Consider the following 7501-nt stretch of genomic DNA (forward strand, 5'->3'; position numbering starts at 1 on the left):
GGTGCCCGTCGCTTTTGCGCCCTCGTGAAGGGCACCACCCCGCCCCGGGGCCAAGCCCCGCCCAAGGCCCTGAGGCAGCGCAGCATCCTCTCTCCCCCCCGCCAGAGGCGGGAAAGCCTTTGGGGGACGCCCGCACAGCCACGGGGGGGCCGTGGCCAGGCAACACGCCTGCGCCTTCCTCCCGCCCGCAGGCCACACGCCCGCCCGCAGCCCGATTGCTCCCGCCTTAGCGCGCAGCCCCGCCGGCCCCAGCGCGGCCCGCGCCCTCTCCACTTTTATTCACCCACCGCCCCCGCTCTGCTCGACGCGCGCACATCCCTGCCAAACAGGGGGGCACGCAGGAGCTGCCCACCAAAAGCCCTGGAGGCCGACAAGCGCACAGGCCATCACACGGTCAGGGACAACCACGGCACCCTTCCTGAAAACCCCCTCTCACTCCCGGGCTCAGTCCCCAGCTCTGACCCCCAAAGGAAGGTCACTGTCTCTGTCTCTCCCGGTCACAGTCTTTCAGTCTCCCAGCCTCTCTCTCTCCTTCCCTGTCTTTCCCATGGTCTCTACAGGTACAGACCTGGGGAGACAGAGAACCTTCCCAACCGTCTTAATCTATTTGTGGGGCAGAACTGCCACCCCGAGATCTTCCAAGCCACATTCTGCCACCCTCCAAGACACTGCCAATTGTGTACCTGCGCGGAAGCTGACACCGGCAGGAGCAAAACGCAGCAGGGCTCTCAGTGGGCCTTGACAGTGCCGATGAGAACCTTCCAGGTGTCCTGTCAGTCTGAGGACAGGGCGGGGGAGGGGGGGTGGTGTGGCCCCCTGGAAACCTCAGCTTTCATATGCCTTCGCACCTATTCTGGTAGCCGCTGGAGGGGTTGAGTTCCCGCCGAAAGAGCAAAGATTGCTCACACTGTACAAGGGTGGGAAAACGCCCGCACCCATTCTTCTGCTACATCTGATGGACATAGATAGATGATAGATGATAGATAGATAGATAGACAGATAGATAGGTAGATAGAAAGGGGGTGGGGCGGGAGAAAGAGAGAGAGAGGAAGATTGCCAGCAAAAGCACAGACAGAGCTCAGAGCGCCCTGAGAGCCAGGGGCAACGGGGGCTGATGGCAGGGAGCAGAAGGGCGGAGGGTGGGGAGCTGCCATCATGGAGGGGCGCACAACTTCACCTCCTTGCACAAACCACTGGCCTGTGGCCTCTGACCAGCCGGCTACCTTTAGCCTTGGGTCCTTAAGGCTGAATTGGCGGGACCAAGAGGAAGCTGCCGAGGCCCAAGCAGAGAGCACCCAGGAGGAAATGGGCCGGGCTTTCAGCAAGAAGGAGCAGCTTCACCTTGGGGACAGAGCCTGGTTGGGGTGGGATGTGTGGGTGCCGAGAAGAACGCCGCGGGTGGTCCTTGCCCCTCCCTTCCTGTGGGAAGGAAACGCCGGAGACTCACCGAGAGGAGTCACAGCAGAACCCCGATGGGAGCGTGGCTCTCTGAAACCTCGGGGGCCCAGCGCTGCCTTCCCCTGACCCCTGAGCCCACAAGCCCTTTTTCGGTTCTGGTTCTGCCTCTCAAACCGGAGACTGCGTTTCCCCACACGTCTTCCTCTCCTGGCAAGCTCCTATGGTTGCCCCCCCCCCGCCCCCCCCACCCCCGCTGCGGTCTCAGCCCTCCTCACGGTCTCACTGCTAACTACGAGGGGCTGACCTGGAGTCTGTGGAGTCTCCATGGGTCTGGGAGGCCGTGCCACTGCAGTCTGACAGGTGACCTTCAGCAAGAGTCTATTGCTCTGCAGCTGCAGAAAGACCTCAGCCTCACATGTCACCATCTGCAGAGACCAGCGGATGAGGACCAAAGAGAGAACCTCAGGCCTTCGTTGGATATACCCCCGACGGGATGTGGAGGTGTGGAACCCTTGGGAACCTGGCTTTGGGGGAGTGGGCGGGGTGCGTGGGTTTTGGTGACCGGCACAGGGGAGTGTGAGTCTCAGCACGGCCAACTCTTCTTGTCTGGGTGTCACAGAGAGTAGCAGGGGACCTCTGAGGCACTGCCCCTCACCCTCCAAGGGGCAGAGGTGCCTGCTGCCCGGTCAGGGAGCGGCGACACACTCAGCTGAGGGAAGGCCACTTTGGTGTGGCTTGCCGTGCCTCTGTGGGACTTTTGCTGGGTGGGTTAGTGGTCTTGGGTGGTGGGCACACACCAGGTGGGATCCGAAACGTTTGTAAGGAGTCCAACCTGGACACCTGTGCCCTCTGCCCCTCCCTCTGGACTCCAGTGCCTCTCCGGGAAGTCCACAGAACCTTGACCTCTTTCAGGAAGCAGCCGCCTCTGCCAAAGGAATCGGGGTAGGTGGGCGAAGGAGGGGAGCCAAGGCTGGATATCCACGGGCCTTGTGGAGCCCTGGATGTGCTCTCTCCTGAGACGCCTGATGGTCCTTCTCCATCGCTCCCCAGTAAGCCTCACTGCGACAGAAAGTCATTGTGGGCAGGAGGGCGGAGGGGCATATCAGCCCCCAGGGGAGGCGAGGCTCTTAGGTGGGGAAAATACAAGCCTGGAACGTGCAACTGTGCCCAAAAGTAAAGGAATGTACAGTGACTGATTCGGTGGCATGTCAAGCACACAAGAGCCAATTCGAAAGGGTTCCCACTGCCAAATCAAGGTGATGATAATAACGGAATATAATCCATTGAGTAAAATAGGTACAGGGCCTAACAGCAATGACACACCAGATTCTGGTCTCTAAGTATCATTGTCCAACAAAAGGAACCAGGGCCAATAAAAGGAACCAGGGTGGGCTTCCCTGGTGGCGCAGTGGTTAAGAATCCGCCTGCCAATGCAGGGGACACAGGTTCGAGCCCTGGCCCGGGCAGATCCCACATGCCGCAGAGCAACTAAGCCCATGCGCCACAACTACTGAAGCCCGCGCGCCGTGCTCCGCAATAAGAGAAGCCACTGCAGTGAGAAGCCCGCGCACCGCAACGAAGATCCAACGCAGCCAAAAGTAAAAATAAAATAAATTTATTAAAAAAAAAAAAAAAAGGAACCAGGGTTCCTCGGAGACCCACTTAACCACTTCTTTGGGTTTTCATCTACATACATGCAAAAATCTGCATGTTTTCCTCCTGTTTAAAAAAATTTTTTTTGTTTTTAATTAATCGCTGTGCACGAGCTTTCTCTAGTTGCGGCGACCGGGGGCTAGTCTTCGTTGCGGTGTGCGGGCTTCTCATTGCGGTGGCTTCTCTTGTTGCAGAGCACGGGCTCTAGGCGCGCGGGCTCAGTTGTTGTGGCTCGTGGGCTCTAGAGCTCAGGCTCAGTAGTTGCGACGCACGGGCTCAGTTGCTCCGCGGCATGTGGGAATTATCCTGTATCAGGGATCGAACCCGTGTCCCCTGCGTTGGCAGGCGGATTCTTAACCACTGCACCCCCCGGGAAGTCCCCGCTCCTGTTTTATATCCATTTAATACTCAGGCCCTGCCAGAGACCCTCAAAGGGTAAAAAGTAAAGTTTTGCCTCCCCTACAGCTTGAAGCAGCAGAAGCAGTAGATCAAGAGAAGGGGCACGTATGTGAGAAAAATAAGGTGCTTACACTTGACTTGCATTTTTGTGCTATCTGTAAAAATGACCACATTCTCCTAAAGTGATAAGGAGCTGAAAGAGGCTAGGTTGGAGGCTGATGGCGTGGCCTGGTGCGTCCCCTCCCAGGGCTCAGGGACTCTGTTCCGGTTTTTGGTTTTGTCCGTAGTAGCTCTCACCCTGGGACTCAAGCAAATGATGTTCAGAGATATTGCTGATGAAGCGGAACAGGGAGCGTTCTGTGATTTCTCTGTAGGAAGGACACAGTATTATTCATCTTACCTGGACTCAGAACTAGAACCTGCTGGGGAACAGTGTCCGTTTTATTTTTAAGCCTGAGATGAATACGTTATAAATATACATTGTATGGACGCGTGTGTGTGTTTCCGTATGTATGTATATATTACATGTATCTCTCTCTCTGGGGTGTTTTGGCTAAGCCCATCGGCTTGGGGAATCTCAGTTCCCTGACCAGGAGTTGAACCCAGGGCCGTGGCAGTGAACGCACAGGGGGTCCGAACCACCGGCCAGGCAGGGAATTCCGTCCGTACTTTTTTTTTTTTTTTAATGTCACTTACTAAACTGGGTGATTTACGGTATGGTGCTAGTCCCACATGTAGAGGTGCAGATTGCTTTTCATTATGCGTTAGTTACTTCAGGACGCAGAATAAAGTCCACTGATCTATACCGACAACTTCTCTTACTTCCTGCATAGCGTTCCATACTCATCCACCTCTTACGCCTAACTTACCTTTCTCCATAAGCTTTGTTTTCCGTGCGGGTGGGGCGATTGCTATTTTCAAATTAACTTTCATTATTGGTAGAGATGTTACACGTAACCGGTTTATATAACGTTTGTTTTCATCTGATTTTGTTAGTATGATACTCTGGTTTTGCTCACGTTGCTTCAAACGTCAGTACTTCTGCGGAGTCTGCATTTCTTACAGGCGTAGATCTTTCTTCTTCGCTGTCAAACACTGCACATGTTGGTAAAGAGCAACAACGAAACACAGAAACGTAAGTGACTCGGAAAACTTCAACAACGGAAAGAAAGCGCTTCAGAGACCAACAAAGCAAGGTCGATTAGAAGTTCATAGCACATGACCCTGTCAGAACCCCCGAAACCCAGTACACGAACACCAAGAAAAACACCTCATTCCGCGCAGTAGAACTTCTCAAGCCATACCGTAAATAACGTCAATGCACGTACACCCCAGGAACACACGACACCCACCCGTGACTTCAGACGTCCAGTCTGAAAACTCAGTTCTGTTCGTTCACCAAAGCAAACACCAGGGGAGAGCGCGAACGCAGTCCCCCACTACCACAAATTATGCAGTCGAGTTTCCCACATTTGGGGAAATCGCAGGGGTCAGCACATCCCGAGTGCAATGGATAAGCCTCGCCCTGGGAAAACCACCTTCGTGATCATGGTATCTCCCCTGCCAGGTAAGTATGAGTTCCTTCCTCACCCTCGCCCCACACCCTCGCGATCGCCCACCTCTTCACGCACGCTCACTTCCCTCACGCCCTCTCCGCGCCCTCCGCCCCTGCATGCCCCTCGCTCCGGCATCGCCCACCCCGGCAACAGCCTCGCGAGTCCTCGGCTGTCCGCACGCAGGACGCGGAAGCCCAGCCGGAGTGAGACCAGCAGCCTCTGCGCGCCTCCCTATCTGCATACGCCGCGTCCCTCTCCGGAAGTCCCGCCCCTCTAGTCTATCCCCAAGCCGGCTGAGGACAGTAGCGAGAACGCAGGAGGGATCTGCTCAAGAGTCTTCGACTTAAAATGAACATTAGGTTCTTGTTTAAAGTTAGATTGAGGGGTTTCACTTTTTGCACCGTCTATGTCTAACCTTTTCCCCATTGGGAAATCGCTATGTTTGGGGGCAGTCAGCCCTCAGGCGGCTTTCTAGTCTGTTACTTTCTCTTTGGCTTGTGTGGCCTCGAGGAGCTTAGGGCAGGTTTCCTTGACCTCCAGGTTTCTCGAGATATGACGCATTGACGATGTTAAGCGAAAAAAATAAAGTGCACGCATATATGTAGTATGCTACCCTTTGTCTATGAAAAATGTGAAAACAAGAAAATTATACACCGTCTGTCAAAAAGAAACCCAGGAGTGTTAAACCAGAACTGATGAAATTACCTATATGGGTGAGTGCAAGGAGAGAGTGACAGTTTTCTGAGCGTACCTTTCTATGTAATTATTTTGGGAACGCTGTTAACATTTTGGATATTTTTTTTTTTTTTAATAAATTTATTTATTTATTTATTTATTTTTGGCTGTGTTGGGTCTTCGTTTCTGTGCGAGGGCTTTCTCCAGTTGTGGCAAGCGGGGGCCACTCTTCATCGCGGTGCGCGGGCCTCTCACTGTCGCGGCCTCTCCCGTTGCGGAGCACAGGCTCCAGACGCGCAGGCTCAGTAGTTGTGGCTCACGGGCCTAGCCGCTGCGCGGCATGTGGGATCTTCCCGGACCGGGGCACGAACCCGTGTCCCCTGCATTGGCAGGCGGATTCCTAACCACTGCGGCACCAGGGAAGCCCTTGGATATGTTTTTGAAACACCGGGGGGGGGGGGGGGGGGGGGAGGGACTTCCCTCGTGGTCCAACGGGTAAGACTCCGCACTTCCAACGCAGGGGGCCGGGGTTCGGTCCCTGGTCACGGAACTAGACCCTGCATGCGTGCCGCAACTAAGGGTTCACATGCCACAACCAAAGATCCCACAGGCCACAACTGAAGATAGCACGTGCCGCAACTAAGACCCGGCACAGCCAAAATAAAGGAAGGAAGGAGGAAGGAAAGAAAGAAAAACTGCTGCTTTAAAAAAAATACAGGGGGAGGACTTCCCTGGTGGCGCGATGGTTAAGAATCCTCCTGCCAATGCAGGAGGACACGGGTTCGAGCCCTAGGTCCGGGAAGATCCCACATGCCGCGCGGAGCAACTAAGCCCGTGCGCCGCAACTTCTGAGCCTGCGCTCTAGAGGCCGCGAGCCACAACTACTGAAGCCCGCCCGCCCGCTCAGAGCCAGGGCTCCGCAACAAGAGAAGCCACCGCAATGAGAAGCTCGCGCACCGCAACGAACAGTAGCCCCCGCTGGCCGCAACGAGAGAAAGCCCACGCGCAGCGACGAAGACCCAGCGCAGCCAAAGATAAGTAACATTTTTTTAAAAATACAGGGGGAAAAGACCCTAAAATTGGATATACGTACAAATGAACCTAACTGTATCTCAGATGACTAGTGTAACCACACTGGAGTAGAAATAAATAACCAACCGAAATGACTTTTGAACGCAGTACATTGACCATAACCGTTTTCAACTCTAGAGACAAGAACTGCAAATACTGAAGTGTCCCCTAGTAGGCTGGTATTTCATAGCTATGTGGTTGTAACAGTTTTGTACCAATGCGGTTGTATTGTAGGATTGAGCTAATGAGTAAATGGAGGCTGGGAATCAAGGTTCTCACTGTTGAAGAAAGGAGATGCAAATACAGAATGGCGGAGGGCAAGGAGGAACCATGTGGTGGTAAGTCGAAAATTGGAATTGAAGATAATCAGTACAGGCCCATTATTATTTTTTTAAATTAATTTATTTATTTTTGGCTGCATTGGGTCTTCGTTGCTGCGCGCCGGCTTTGTCTAGCTGCGGCGAGAGCGCGGGCTACTCTTCATTGAGGTGAGCGGGCTTCTCATCGCGGTGGCTTCTCTTGTTGCGGAGCACTGGCTCTAAGCGCGCGGGCTTCAGTAGTTGTGGCACGCAGACTTCAGTAGTTGTGGCATGCAGGCTTTAGTAGTTGTGGCACGCGGGCCCAGTAGTTGTGGCTCGTGGGCTCAGTAGTTGTGGCTCACGGGCTCTAGAGCGCAGGCTCAGTAGGTGTGGCGCACGAGCTTAGTCGCTGCGCGGCATGTGGGATCTTCCCGGACCAGGGCTCGAGGC

The 7501-nt window shown here is 54.4% G+C and overlaps 1 non-coding gene across 1 annotated transcript; it reads right to left on the reverse strand.

Annotated features, from left to right (window-relative positions):
• Window positions 1-4861: 4861 nt before the first annotated feature.
• Window positions 4862-5025, reverse strand: LOC133086107 (U1 spliceosomal RNA). Its single transcript, XR_009699883.1, has one exon. It is a non-coding gene; the product is annotated as a U1 spliceosomal RNA (small nuclear RNA).
• Window positions 5026-7501: the final 2476 nt, after the last annotated feature.

Source organism: Eubalaena glacialis, chromosome 2 (genome assembly GCF_028564815.1).
Source record: "Eubalaena glacialis isolate mEubGla1 chromosome 2, mEubGla1.1.hap2.+ XY, whole genome shotgun sequence".
Lineage (NCBI taxonomy): Eukaryota > Metazoa > Chordata > Mammalia > Artiodactyla > Balaenidae > Eubalaena > Eubalaena glacialis.